The sequence below is a fragment of the Rattus norvegicus genome, chromosome 7 (assembly GCF_021556685.1).
Source record: "Rattus norvegicus strain SHRSP/BbbUtx chromosome 7, alternate assembly SHRSP_T2T, whole genome shotgun sequence".
Lineage (NCBI taxonomy): Eukaryota > Metazoa > Chordata > Mammalia > Rodentia > Muridae > Rattus > Rattus norvegicus.
In genome coordinates this window covers 21,704,258-21,720,073 of record NC_141540.1, presented here as the reverse complement: position 1 = coordinate 21,720,073, position 15,816 = coordinate 21,704,258, and the positions used below count along the sequence as shown (strand labels likewise).

Here is a 15,816-nt window from a genome sequence, read left to right as displayed (position 1 = left end):
TTCTCAGCTCAGGAGTATGGAATGGCTAAGAAGTAACTAAAGAAATGCTCTACATCCTTAGTCATCAGGGAAATGCAAATCAAAACAACCCTGAGATGCCACCTCACACCCATCAGAATGGCTAAGTTCAAGATCTCAGGTGACAGCAAATGCTGGCAAGGATGTGGAGCAAGAGGAACTCTCCTCCATTGTTGGTGGGACTGCAGACTGGTACAAACATTCTGGAAATCAGTCTGGAGGTTCCTCAGAAAATTAGACATTGTACTCTCTGAGGACCCAGCTATACCACACTTGGGCATATACCCAAATGATGCTCCAACATACAACAAGGCACATACTCCACTAGGGACATAGCAGCCTTATTTATAATAGCCAGAAGCTGGAAAGATCCCAGATACCCTTCAACAGAGGAATGGATACAGAAAATGTGGTACATCTACACAATGGAGTACTACTGAGCTATCAAAAACATTGACTTCATGAAATTCATAGACAAATGGAATGAAGTAGAAAATATCATCCTGAGTGAGGTAACCCAATCATGGAAAAACTCACATGACATGTACTCATTGATAAGTGGATATTAGCCCAAATGCTCAAATTACCCAAGATGCACAGACCACATGAAACTCAACGATAACCAAAATGCTGATGCTTCACTCCTTCTTTAAAAGGGGAAGATTACCCATAGGAGAGGTATTCTATTCTTTAGAACAGAGCCTGAAGGAATGGTCATTCAGAGTCTACCCCATATTTGGCCCATACATATACAGCCTCCAAGCTAGATAAGATGGATGAAGCTAAGAAGTGCAGGCTGACAGAAACCGGATATAGATGTCTCCTGAGAGGCACAGCCAGAGCATGTCAAATAAAGAGGCAAATGCTAGCAGCAAACCATTGAACTGAGAACTGGATCCAAGTTGGAGGAATTACAGAAAGATTGAAAGAGCTGAAGGGACTTGCAACCCCATCAAAACAACAATGCCAGCCAAGCAGAACTCCCAGAGACTAAACCACTACCCAATGACTATACATGGACCGTCCCATGGCTCCAACTGCATATGAAGCAGAGGATGGTCTCCTTGCACACGAATGGAAGGAGAAGCCCTGGGTCTTGTCAAGGCTGGACCCTCAGTTTGGGGAATGCCAGAGAGTTGGGAAAGTGGGTGGATGGGGAACGGAATACCATTATAGAAGAATGGGACGGGTGGCATTGGAGCTTATTTCTGGGAAACCAGGAAAGTGAATAACATTTGGAATGGAAATGAAAAATATCCAATTAAAAAAAAGAACAACAACAACATGGCATTTAGAGCTTAAATTTGAAAAATGCCACAATCAGGAGACACAGAATTGTATGCCTCTGGTTTTCTTCAAATATGCTCTGGGCCCGATTCAGTTCTGGGCCCATGCTGGACCAAGCAGGTTCCTGCCACTGACTGCTCCTACATTCCTATATCCAGAGGCACTATGCAGTTTACTCTTGGGCCAGGGATGTGGGAAGAGTTGGGCAGAAGGGGCGGTGTGTCCTGTGGTCTCAGGATTGTCCGCTTTTCTGGGTGTTCAGCACTCTCCACCACGGGATTTTGGTGCAGGTTTCCTGATTGCTTTCATCTCCCTTATACAATGTTTATATTTCCTGGGAGATATTATAGAAAATTTGATGTTTATCCAATTAATTTGTTTAACATTCTCATCCACAGAAGAGTATAATTTAGTGGTAACTAAATATTTAAAAACAAGTATATACATTGGGTAATTTTTGCATGATGAACTTGGAATTCACAGAGTTGGAAACACAGTCTAAAGTGAAAGTATAATTGCCTTTGTATCTCAGTCTGACTGGGAAGTAATTATGATGCCCAGTCCCCATGAGAATGCAGAGATCCATCCCTGCCTGATAGCCGTGGGGCATCAGATGGTGAAACCACACCTCAATAAAGAAGGTTCTTAAGAGTTGAGAGTTTGAGATCACTCTTTTATTCACCAGAATACATCAATAGTATCCAGATGCAGGTAGTCAATATATACAGTTTGTATCCTTATCAAAATAGCAAATCAAATGAATGAACAAAACAACAATGAATAAATAACAAAACTTCAAATGAATATAAGGAAAACCAAATAACCAAAGTAATCAAAAGTCAAACCAAAATGTAAACAGAGGAATTGTCCTAAGCATTCTTTTGATGCTCGTTTGCAGAATTAACTTATAGCCAATGACTTGCCTTGGAAACACAGTAGACAAGCAGTTACTGATGGTAATAATCTTTTCAAGGGGAATGTAAGTAGGTCTGCCTTGTTGGAGTGAGGGTATGAAGGACAAAGCCATCCAATACTGAGTATAAAACATATGACAGTCTTTGACTCAAAGTTTTTCCAATGTTGTGGACTGATCTCCATGAAACTCTTCTGGGTGACCCTTCAGGACAAGTACAAATGTACATGTGCACACTCTTCCTGGATGCTCAGCAGTTCTCGATTGATGTGCATCAGCTCTTCTCTGAGTCCTTCCAAATGTGCACGCTTGCTCGGAAGAGCCGAGATGAAAGTATGGCCTATTCAATCCAAAGAAATCAAACTAAAGTAGGAAAATGCAGCCCACAACTGCTATGGATATTAAGGATGCGATGTAATAGTGGTGTATTTGTTGTGCACACTTAGACTCCTCCTGTGGCACTGCTCTCCAAGGGAGATCTTGTTCTGGTCTATGCCATGTTCGAGTTTCGCTGGAGAATTTTAGACCTAGCAGAGCAAGGGAAAAAAGGATTAGTGAGGGTTTGTTGATTCAGCTCTCCCTCTTACGTCAGCTCTATTCGGTTGGACAATCCAGCATTACCTGTCAACTGAGGTCATTTCCTGCATCCCCAAGTGTCATAGAGTAAATGGGCTTCAATTTATATATCAGCTTTTAAAAACAGCTAGAAATCGAACTGTGGATTATGCACAGTACTGGAATCAAAAGAAAAATGAGCATATTTTGTCACTGGTCCAGGTATATTATATTGAATAACAACATTGTGGCTATGTCTGAATCTGAGTTCAAGAGAGATATGAGCAACCTAGAATACCATGTGGATGTCTTATGGAGAACCTGCTCAGAATTGAAGTGAAGGTTCAGATTATTTTTGCAGGAAGGAACCTGCCTAGGTTCCATTTGTAACCACTGTATCTGTAAATACACAGAGAAACCATCTCACATCAAAACCATGGGCACTGCATACATCCTGTAATCACTGAGAATGGGCTCCGTGTAAATCTTCCCAGTGTACACACTGAGCATTAAAGGTGATGGTGGTGTACAAACAGAACAGAACCCCTGTATGTGTATAGTCATTGTAAGGCAATTTGTGAGAGAACAGAAAAGAAAATGTTCTCAGAGTTTACCACAGAGGTAAGAGAAAGAAGAAGTAGAAAATACCAAGAAATCTTGAAGATCACATATATTGCATCATGGACAAAATCCATATAAACTGTACCAGAATAATACTCTGAGTAGTTCTTTAGCTGACTGAGGCTGAAACCATGTAGGTGGTCAGTCACCCACAAAGGATAGTTATATAGGACAGGAAACCCAACTGGCTTCTGCCAGCCTATGTTCCTACCTGATCTCAAAGATGTCACAATTCTTCTACACTGTTTCTCCCAAGTCACTTTCCTGGGTGATCAGTTCTCTCTGCTTCAGAGTGTCCTGCATTGTTTCCTCTAATCCTTCCTTATTCTGGTCATTAGATGAGTGTAATGTCAGTGGAGGCATGCATACCTGTGTGCACATACAAACACACACAGACACACAGAAACACTAATACACACTCCCAAACACAGAACACATGTGTGTTCACACAATATAAGCATAGTACATTGCAGTCAAGTGTTTACTTTCTGAGGTAATCCTTAATATAAAGACCCCCCAGGATTCTCTGAAGGCATAAAAACAAATGTTGAGTGGGATATGTACATAGCAGGCATAGCCTATAGCCTATAAACAACTCAGTCAGTGTTGTGCTGTCCTCCCATAAACCAACATAGAATCATGGTCCTTGCCTTATTCCCCGATCTGGCTTAGCTCGTTCCCAAGGCTGTGTAGATCAGGCTTGTTTCCCAGCAAAGGATCATATGTTGGTGGTGGATTAGACTCTGTTCTTGGCCACTGTTTCAGGCTTGCCCCCAAAGTGTGCAGCTTCTTCTAATAGCAGCTCTCTTTACCTTAACTTGACTGACTTCGTGCCCAAGGCTATTGGAACAGAATCATAGGAAATCTCCATACCCAGGATACAAATGAACAGTTTTTCTCCCCATAATGTGATTGTGTCACAGATATTTTGAGTAAGTAAGTAAATGCTTGCATGGATTATCTTACACTGAGTCATAATCCATGGAATGGCCCCACCGTATAGTACATTTTCACTCCCTTAGCTGATGGACGTCTGGACAGATTCTCCTTCAGGGCTGCTCGGGGACTACCACAGCACTGATGAGCCCTAGTTGCTCTGTTGACACCTACTCCTTGTTCTGTAATCTTTGGGTCAACTAAAACTTCGGTTCCAATTTCTGTACATGGCTTCTCATAGGCCTACCTGTTCTTACACTACCAGACCTGTCTTAAGATCCTCATTCCTCCTATCCCACACTGAGGCTGACTTTAACTCAGAGAAAATGATGTTGATTAACAGCCCTTGCAGAATGCTACACAGTTAACACAGGGGATGCTTTAGGTTATTTGTGCATCTAAACCCGCTCCTTAACCTGCCCTGTTCTTGCACCACAGCACAGCTATGGGACTTCTGCTGGATGCCAATACAACTCCATGCAACTCAATTTCTCAGTGAATACAATCCAAGCCAGACTCCAAGGTGAAGTTGTACTGTGCCAAGGTAGCTGGAAAGAAATGGGAGCAGGCAATGTGTAAAACAAGCTTGGAGAAGACACAGTGAGTGACATAACCTTTCAGTGGGCTTTCACAATTCACAAAGGACAAAGAAGGAATAAAAACTCTTGGATTTTAAAGAGAAGCCTCCCCCTTACCTCCATGTACTCCATTCCTTTAATGTGCTCCAAAGGATTTCAATGCAGATTGGTAGGTTTGCCCCTAATACCGTTAAAATTGAACTTTACAAGTGCTTTTGTGTCCTTTTGCTGTACAGAGCTAGGAGGAGAGGCCAAAATGATTGGGCTGCTGTATTTGATGTTTCATGACGCAAAGTGAACTCTCAGAGTGGTTTTCTCAGTAAACTTGGAAATAGGCAACACAGTTATATTTTTGCACAAACTAAAACACAAATACACACACATGCACACACACACATTCACACACACACACACACACACACACACACACACACACACACTAAGGAAAACATACCTTTTATCCAGCAGGTTTTCTGTTGAATGAAGAATTAGTGGGAGCTATGTTATGTACAAGTCTCTTACAGTCAAGCAGGCTGTGCTGCCCTGGCCTGTACTCATTTCCACTTCAGGAAATCTTGCTATGCAGATACTTGCTGGACCTACAAGTAAGTTACAAACTCTGCACAGATAAACTAAACAACACATCACCAAATTCCCAAGACAGAAGAAAAGCCTCCAGCAAGCTCCATGTTGACTCATCATAGGCCCCTCACTAAAACTACCCTGCTTCCCTCATAGAAGACCTTGGAAGCATCAGAAGAAGACAGTGACTCATGGTCAGTACCCAGGAACTTTTCATCACATTATAATTCATGTGATATTAAAACAACCTCAACATCAGTCAGAAGGAGGCAAAAGAAAAGGCTACAGTGACTTTGCTGAAATGCTGCACCCTGTACAACACTGAGAGGGAATGTATCCTGAAGAATGCCATGCCCATGATATAGTCAGCAAAGCAATGTCAGCAGAGGGATGCACTATAGGATTCCATGCACGATCATGGTTAAGGCAGTAAGACAGACCAGAATCTTCCAGGGGGATACCTCTATTAAGGTAAAGTGACAAAATCTAATCCTTACTTTTAAAATAGCTGAATGGTTTAGTTATTCAGAATGTGTTGAGACAAATAACAGAGGTGGCAACACCTGGAACTGGACAGGTGATGCAAAGACTGCTGACCAGCACAAAACAGGAAGATTTAGGTTTGTTGAGAGACCTAGGCTCAAAGGACTAAGTTAGAGAATGACTGGACAAAATTGTATGTCATTAACTGGCCTCCCTGAATACCCACAAATTACAGGTCACCACAGCGATGCATACACACACACACACACACACACACACACACACACACACACACACACACACACACGAAAAACCATAAGTCGGCAGAAAACAATGAAGATTCCATCATGCTGGAGGAAGATCATAATATAGATTATTCAAAGCAGGTATTTTAAGAGAGAATCACTAACTCAGCTAATTTTCCCTAGAGGAATAAAAAGGCCTAGATAGCACTCTTCTTGGTCAGAATGTGGGGTATATATGGAGAACTTTGTTCTTGAAGTCTCAAATCTCTCATGCCTATCCTCACCTTTTGAAACCCTTTCCACATCCCTGCTCTTCTAACCAACTTCAGAGTATAAGATGCAGATATGAAATGTCCAGCAGCACTTAAACAAAATAGGACTGACATGCTGCTACTCAGGTTCTGTCAGGTACCCAAGATGTATGAAGCATGAAGAGACCATCTTCATATATAGGGAAAAGGGGATAGAAAGAACAAAAGGCACCAAAAGATTACAATGAGAACCATTTATTTGGCATTTCCACCAGGCTCTCCTCCTTGCAAACTACTTACTTCCTGGAATCTCACAAGATCCCTGTAAAGCAAATGAACTACAGGCATTTGCCTCATCCCTCAAAGCTCTGTGCTAGTCTAAAGAGGGGCTCCCACATAGCACCCTCCTCCACACATAAAGGCATGTAGTGCTGTGATGTAGTCAGCCTATCTCCCGTAATAAACTGCAGATTCTAGAATAGCAGGGGCATTTGCCTTCCAAAAATGCAATTTCTTCAAAAAGGCTACCCCAACAGAAAGCCTTGTAAACGATCACATAAATGAACACTTGGATGAGACATAGGTCAGTACATGGATAAGTCAATGGACAGTTACATTCGTTTGTCTATGTTTATGGTTAGACATGAGGGCAACCTGACCTTGAGGTCTAATCCTACCTGCAACTGCTTGGCTCTGGGGACACAGATGTTCATTCCGGCCTCTTCACAGAACCTCTTTGCCTCCACACAGGATGCTGGCAGAACAGTCTGCTCCACCATCAGTTTTTTGTTCTCATTCAGCAAAATCTTTATATTGTTCTTCTATGGAGTCCGTTCACGCAGGAGCTGGAAGTGCCTGATGCTGAACCATAAACAAAAAATGGTAAATACCAGCCAGCTTCTATCTGCCTGTCTCTCCTGCAAGTACAATCATCCCTTCAAGGGTCCTCATCCTCCAACATCCCCAGAGTAGAGCCACACTATACAAGTCAGCACCAATTAAAGGCAGTCAAATCCAGAGTCCAAATTCAATATGAATCAAAGTACTTCTGAAAATCCTGACACTGAGTGTTTATATAAATCAAGGAAGAAGAAATGGTACATATGGGAGCTTATATGTCCATGGTATGCTAAAACCACCTGCAGGTAGAGGGCAAATCCCCTCTGAGGGTGATAGAAGACCCAGTAGCTATACAATCTTTCCATGTGTTTCTCATGGATCATAAATCTTTAAATCTCATGTCAGAGTCCTAGAGGTTCAGAGTTGATTGATATTCCCACCATGGTGCAAATCTTTTCTATCTAGAGAATCCTTAATGGGTGAAAATAACAATCGGAGGGTCTTCTACACTCTTCACATGTAGAACAACTAAGTCCAAGAGTTACAAATCCAAGACCCTTGCCACGAGGCAGGCTTCCTGTTAAGAGTTAGACACTGCAGAACCAGAGCCCTGACTTTTGTTCAAAGTCATAGCTGGACAGAAGCATTCCCTGCCAAGTGCTGGGGTTTCATCTCTGTCAGTGACTCACTGTAGGAATTGTTCTCTTGTATGAGCTCCTTGTACTTCTCCATGGCGTCACATATTGAGTTGTTCATTTAATGCACAGCCATCATTCTCATCCCACGTTCAGATTGAAGTATAGGCAATTCAACATCCAGCCTGTGGTAGGGCATGGCCCATGGAAAAAATAACCATCTGAGCTCATGAACTCAGAATTAGATGAAATGTAAATAAAAAATATCCAATAAAAAATTAAAATTTAAGGAATGGGGGTGAGGGAAGCATGTGGTAATCTCTAAGACCAGAGCAAAAACACAACAGTGAAACCCCAAGCATGATTCTTCCATAGAAAATATTTCTATGCAAATCAGCAAACAATTATTTTGAAATAAGAACTCCTTAAGAACCTGGGGAGATATGGCTCTGCAGACTCTCTGTATAGGAGTGGGCAGAGCCTGAGAACTGCCTGCTTGGGAATTACAAGTATCAAGGGTTTGTTTCCAAAGCGACTGTTTCTAGGTCACAATAAACCATTCATAGATAGCTAAAAAAATGAAAAGTAAAAAAAATAAATAAAGTTCAAATCGGGCAAAAAATAGGTGAAATCAGACTGTTCTCTGTATTATATTACTTAAAGCCAGTATATATCACAGACTTGCTCCTTTGAACTGGGTCCTATTGGTGCTGATTAAACTTATTATCCTGGGTACAGGACAATAGAGCCAGGGTACCAATTGGAGGGAGCTGACCTTCAAGAGTTGGCCAGGTGAGCATGAAGGCATTGACTAGTTCTGTAAGAAGTTTCCTCAAGTTTGTGCCACAACCTTAGGTCCAACAGAAAGTGGCAATGACATTTCTTTTGTTTTGAAAGCAGGGATTCTCAATCATTGTTTCCTATCGTTACATGAATTCCCAGAGGGCATAAATACTTTTGACAGGGCAGAGGATTTATAACATCTCCTTCCCTCCAGAGAGTCCTATCTTCCACCAAGGTAAATAGAAGGTGCAAAGTGCTCTATTGATCAATGTGGGCCTCCACAGACTCATCACTATCATGACCTATAAACTGTTCATCAAACAAATCCTCAGAGCCCATCAAAGGTCCCCAGATGTCCTGATCCTGAGCAAAACACTCACAAATACTTTCACATACATGTATACCAACCCATATTTAAGTACAATTAGAATGCCAACTATATCCAGGGAGGTGCCTTAGAATCAGTGAACAATGAACAGATTCAGGGTAAAAGAGTGATGACATGCAGGCATTTCATTCACACTCCTAGATGCAGCAAATGTGACCAGGTCCTTCCAGCTGTTGACAGAACCAATCCAACTCCAAGCACCTCAGGCTCAAGTACAAAAGAGCTTGACCCTAAGCCCACAGCACCTAGCTTATCTCAACAGGCCACACCTGCCAAGGCTCTTTGAAATCCAGGATGAGGAGTGAAAAACTCTCTTGATGTAAAGAAATCTTGGGTTAGCAGAGAGAGCACAAGACAGTGAACAGGTGACTGGGCATAATGACTACCTATAGTCCCAATCATCATAGATATAAAGGTCCAGGATTTGAGAAAGTACATCCCTCTGGAATTTACACTTCTGGGTTTCAAATTTTAGTTCTTCCAATTTATTTAGACGCTTCTCTTGCTTACTGATATCATTTCAGGATGATGCCTTCCTACCGAAACCTGTAGATAGATAAACACAAGTGAAATTGCATATTTGATGGCCCAGGGGAGGAAAAGACCATTCTGAGTCCCAGAAAGGAGGTTGAGGAAATGGAAAGGCTGGAGACTATATGATTCCCTGAAATAGCAGAAAAGCTTTCTTCAAACTGGACTCTTAAGCTATGTCCTTCTTCCCAATCTTCACTGCCATACATAAGTCACACTCACTATTAGAGGACCCCTTGCCCTGAAAGCCATAAGCTGCCTCAGACATCCAGACATGGGACATTGTCATCTCATATCAGATGTGGTACAGGTAAATCCTGGAGTTCCTAATGCTTAGAACCATCAATCTCTAATGAGTGTGTTCAAACCCAAAGTGTCTGAGATCTTAGTTCATGACTAGGGGTGCATCCTTCCTTGTTCTTATCATCAGAGACTTATGTAACCTACAGTAATCTAGAGGATGAAGTGCTTCAACTCCCAACCATGAATGGTCACATTGTTAATCTCATCATGCCTCCTCCTGGCATGTATTGGCAGTCGAAATTACAAAGCTCCCAGAAAAAAAGCTGCAGGCTTGCCAATTCTTGGCTCTCTGTCAAACTAATCATCAGAACTCTGGACTCTTGGTCTGTCATTGAGAAATCCCAAGGTTCTTTGTTGCAAGGCCTACTCCTGGAAGGAACGTCTCAAACCTATCTCCTCAAGGATGTTCCCCAACTCTGCCCTGGACTCACCAAGCCTTCCCCAGAACGATTTCATTCTTCCTTTTTTACTAGACAGGAGGTCTGCATCCTTCTGCCTTTTTCTGGTCTCTCCTTGATCTCTACTCTCTTTTCGAACTAGCCTGAGCAGCTGGCGAAACATGCCTGTTTGTGAACCCAAAGGGAACTGAAGGAATATGCCAAAGGCAGTTGGTGTCACCACAACACTGGTGACATCCCAGAAGATTCTAGTGCTGTCTTAGAGACAAGAGATTTTCCTAGGAAGGGCTTACTGATGATGTTACTGCGAGGTTCTGTGGCCTACCTGCTAACTAGCTCTCCGCAAATTGATCAGTTTCTGTAGAGGCCTTTCCCTGCAGTCTCTCATGTGACTCAGGGAAAACCCTTTGACAACCTCTACTCCAAAGCTAGATATTTCTCTCTGCTTCATTGGAAGTCATCAATTCTCTTAATGGGAAGAGTTGGTTACAACCCTGAATTGATAAGAGATTTTTGTTAGCACCCAAATCTCTAGGGAGCATGGATAAGGGAGATTTTTCTTAAAAATAAATCTACCACCTGAGACAACGCATGTGACATAAATTTTGAATCCCAAGGTTTTCCCTGTTTTCTAGAGGCCAATAGCTTTCTCCTATACATTTGGCTATATAAAACCTGGTAATATTTGCTTAATGTGCAGTCCTAGACAGCTGGCATTGTTTCCATATACACATCTATGTATTTCACAAAATCAATGGTCTATAATCCTACTTTTTGAAATAATCACTCCCTTTTCTTGGGATCGTAGGGATCAACTACAGGGCATATATAAAATTATAACTTTATGTCTCTTTTATATATTAAGTTGGACATCCTCCCTTTCTCAAATATAAAAAGACAATTAAATGGGACATCAGTAAGCAAACGTCAACCTGGACCCTGTGTTACTACATTGTAACCACATAGCCATTACTTCTCAAATATCATTCTTCCTGAATTTCCAAGTCTAGGCATGAGAATATTGGGGCTGCACCAGGATCTTTTACTCGTAGCAAACATAAGAATCAGGAGGATGGGCAGGGAGTGGAATGTCCTGAATTAGGAGGTCATAGTTCTAGAAGGTTATCCTTTGCTCTCAGCAGAGCCGACATTTTTTCAACCATTCCTCACCCTCTGCCACAGGACCAGAGACTTCCCCAAACAACTGGCTGGCCTTGCTAAAAGTCCTGGCTTGGCTTCTCTTTGTAGAATAAGACATGCAGAGTCCTTGAGAACCCACCAAGAAGTCTCCTCCACAAAGGCCCCTTGTTGTCAAAGGAAAATGTTCTTGCAGAATCCTGCCATGGCAGCAGGAATTTCAACTAGGCTGCTTTTAGTTCCAGCTCACTGAGGGCAGGCCTGAGGCCCAGGTGTATCTGTGGAAAGTAGCAGCACACACTACCTCACAGCTCTCTCTCTCTTGGATGCAACTGCTAGAAGTGTAATACGATTTTTATTTCTTTGTTTGTTTATTAGAAATACCTACAAATATGATTAAAGTTGCAACATGCCTTCAATTCCAGCATGCAGAATTTTGTTAAATCATTGTTGTTCCTGTTTTATGTTTGGTTTTGTTTTTACTCCCCTCAGCAAATTTCTCTGTACCTAGACTGTTAAGCACATGCTCTGGAGGGACCTATTATTCAAGTTAGGCAAAGCTTTTGTTCTTACCAACCACTCCATAGATGATCCCATTACTTACTTTCAAATAAGAAAACAATCATAGAGAAGTAAGTTAACCTGTATGCTATCACAGAAGAAACACATCATGATTGTGGAATTGCACCCGAATCTTTTGTATTTCCTAGTTTTTTTTTTTTAATTTTAACTTTTTTATTGGATTTTTGGTGGGTACATTTCATTTGTTTTAAATCTAATAGGTATCCTTTATAGCTCTCCTCTCATTTACAAAGAAGAATTTCACCTGTAATTGTTACTCCAGATCGTTTGGTCAATGGCTTAGATATTACCTTGCTCTGTTTCCTTGCCTTAAGCTGTGTTAGAAGCTGGCTCAAAGGTTCGGGACTCAACAAATAATGAATTCCACTACATCTGGATCCCTAGTCTCACAGACAGGAAGGGACTGTATTTCCATTAACTATTTAAAAAACAAACAAACAAAACAAAAACAGACGCAGTTGTTCTCAAGTATATAAAAGTGTGGATCGTGGTAATATAGTTATATTATATAATATACCTGGCATTCATCTTTCTCCAAATCCTAAAATTTCTTTTTTTGTTCACATTTTCTTTTTTTGATTGCTTCTTAGTAATTTTTATCTTGTTTTTTTAATTTTAGTTTTTTTCATAGATATATTTCTTTATTTACATTTCAAATATTATTCTCTTACCTGGTTTCCAGTCCATAAGCCCCCATCCTGTCTCCCTCCCCGATATGGACAGTCTTCCAAACCACTCCCCTTACAACTCCCCGACATTCCCCTGCACTGAGGGTCCAACCTTGTCAGCACCAAGGGCTTCCCTTCCACTGGTGCCCCAAGAAGGCTATTCTCTCCTACATATGCAGGTGGAGCCCTGGGTCAGTCCATGTATAGTCTTTTGCTATTGGTTTAGTTGGTTGGCATTGTTGTTCTTATGGAATTGCAAGCACCTTCAGCTCTCTCAATCCTTCCTCTAATTTCCACAAGTGGGGTCCTGTTCTCAGTTCAGTGGTTTGCTCCTAGCACTGACCTCTTTATTTGACATACCCTGATGTATCTCTCAGGAGAGATCTATATCTGGACCCTTCCAGCAAGCACTTTTTAGCTTCATCAATCTTATCTAGTTTTGGTGGATATACATACTTACACACACACACACACACACACACACACACACACACACACATATATATGGGGGGGGGGCATGTGCTGAGCAGGCTCTGAACGGTCGTTCCTTTAGTCTCTGTTTTAAACTTGGCCTCCATATCCCCTCCTATGGATATTTTTGTTCCCCCTTTTAAGGAGTAGAAGCATCCACATTTTGGTCATCCTTCTTCTTGAGCTTCCTGATGTCTGTAGATTGCATCTTGGGTAATTCGAGGTTTTGGGCTAATATCCACTTATCAATGAGTGCATACCATGTGTGTTATTCTGTGATTGGGTTACCTCACTGAAGATGATATTTTCTAGTTCTTTCCATTTGCCTATGAATTTCATGTAGTCATTGTTTTTCATAGCTGAGTAGTACTCCATTGTGTAGACATACAACATTTTTCAAATCTATTCATCTGTTGAAGGGCATCTGGGTTCTTTCCAGCTTCTGACTATTATAAATAAGGCTGCTATGAATAGAGCAGAGTATGTGTCTTTATTGTATGTTGGAGCATCTTATGGGTACATGCCCAGGAGAGGTATAGCTGGGTGCTCAGGTAGAAGAGTGTCCAATTTTTTGAGGAACCTCCAGACTGATTTCCAGAGTGGTTGTACCAGTTTGCAATGCCAGCAACAATGGAGGAGTGTTCCTCTTTCTCCACATCCTCGCCAGCATCTGTTGTTACCTGAGTTTTTGATCTTAGCCATTCTGACTGGTGTGAGGTAGAACCACAGGGTTGTTATGATTTGCATTTCCTTGATTACTAAGGATGTGGAACATTTCTTTAGGTGCTTATCAGCCATTCGATATTCCTCAGCTGAGAATGTTTCATTTAGCTATGTACTCTATTTTTTAATAGGGTTATTTGGCTCTCTAGAGTCTGACTTCTTGTGTTCTGTGTATATTTTGGATATTAGCCTTCTATAAGATGCAGGATTGGTGAAGATTTTTTTCCCAATCTGTTGGTTGCCATTTTGTCCTTATGACAGTGTCCTTTGCCTTACAGAAGCTTTGCAGTTTTATGAGGTCCCATTTGTCGATTCTTGATCTTAAAGCATAAGCCATTGGTCTTTTGTTCAGGAAATTTTCTCCAGTGTCCATGTGTTCAAGACTCTTCCCCCACTTTTTTTCCTATTAGTTTGAGTGTATCTGGTTTGATGTGGAGGCCCTTGATCCACTTGGACTTAAGCTTTGTACAGGGTGATAAGAATGGGTCAACTTGCATTCTTCTACATGCTGACCTCCAGTCGAACCAGCACCATTTGTTGAAAATTCTATCTTTCTTCCATTGGATGGTTTTAGCTACTTTGTCTGTCACCTGAAGGCATCCCGAGGGACCGCAAGCGGGCACACCCTGGAGGGGCCGCAGGTCATGGGGCCTTGGTTTTAGTCCTGCACCTACTCTCCAGCCCCTCACTTGGAACCCAGTCACTTCCCCTCCTGCTCCTGGTGAGCTTCCTCAGTGAAGCAAACCCATTTCACACACAGAAATCAATCCTTTTACGTGCCCCTGGACTGTGAAACTCAACATGTCCGACTGGTCGCCAGGATCTGGGGTAGGAATGGCATGGCTGGCAGGCGTTGAGAGACAGAAGACCTCCCCAAAGTTTATTTGGTGCCTCTGGGTTGTCCCACGGAGGTTTGTTATTGTAGTCTCTTTCAACTGTGTCTTTCCTAAACCTGCCACCAGAGATGCTTGCTTGTCCAACCCCTAGTGGGTACCATCCAAATCAGGATCATCTTTTGGGATAGGATCAAAAATCAGTAATCAACGTGTCGTTCCCATATATAAAGACTTTCCTTACACCTCCATTCCTGGAGCCAAGGAAGAGTGCAAGACCACTGGGTAGTCTGGCAGAGCCATTGGCAGAGCAGCAGGACCAGTGTGCACTGTATGGCACCAGAGGCTCCACCCACTTCCCTATCCCAGGCACTCTGAGGTCCAGTCTCCTGCCTGGTTCTAGCTCCAGTTTTTCTCTCATTGTACTTCTTCTTCTGGAAAGGCACTTTCCCTGGAACCAGGAGTACCTGAGAGTTCCTTGGGACAGAACTTAGAGACCTTGCCCTCGTTAGCATGATATGGTACCCAATTGCCAAGAAGTCTCTAAGGAAATGAGCTTTACATTCATAAACATGCCCACCCTTTCCCCAGATGAAACATCAAAATCCCTCCCTGTTATTCTTGGGGTGTTTTAATTCTTCTGATCCTCTGGCAGGCTTTTGTAAAAGAACTGGGAGAGTCAAATAGGGTCTACACATTAACAAATGTTTTCTTATGCATAAACAGTATTTTAATTCTGTTTCCAGCACCACCCTCCATATTAACTCCTTTCATAGTTTATCCTCAAAATATTTTTATCTTCTGAGTTTTGAAGGAACTATCAAATCAGCTTTTCATTTGCTGTATTAGATTTACAGTCATAATTGTGTTTGAATTTATGCGAGGACAGAATGCAGAGGTCTTCCAGTAGGAGTTCTCTAATAGTGATGTTTTCAATAACCACCTAGAGGATCCTGCCTTAGGCCAAGATTTCCCACAGTGCTTCCCAGATTTTTCCACCTGGTCAACTTGGGGTATATATTCGGTAAATAAAGCTACAGAATGGGCATTCCTTC

General features: G+C 41.9%; 1 long non-coding RNA gene across 8 annotated transcripts; it reads right to left on the bottom strand.

The window, feature by feature from the left end:
* Window positions 1–1,957: 1,957 nt before the first annotated feature.
* On the bottom strand, window positions 1,958–10,175 carry LOC148004505 (uncharacterized). Of its 8 annotated transcripts, none has more exons than XR_015624490.1 (6): window positions 9,502–10,175; window positions 7,999–8,129; window positions 7,147–7,330; window positions 5,363–5,507; window positions 3,606–4,234; window positions 1,958–2,745 (listed from the first exon to the last, which is right to left on the bottom strand). It is a non-coding gene; the product is annotated as an uncharacterized LOC148004505 (long non-coding RNA). The 8 variants fall into 8 exon arrangements; XR_015624497.1 differs by having other exon boundaries at window positions 1,958–2,729; XR_015624492.1 differs by having other exon boundaries at window positions 3,606–3,763.
* Window positions 10,176–15,816: the final 5,641 nt, after the last annotated feature.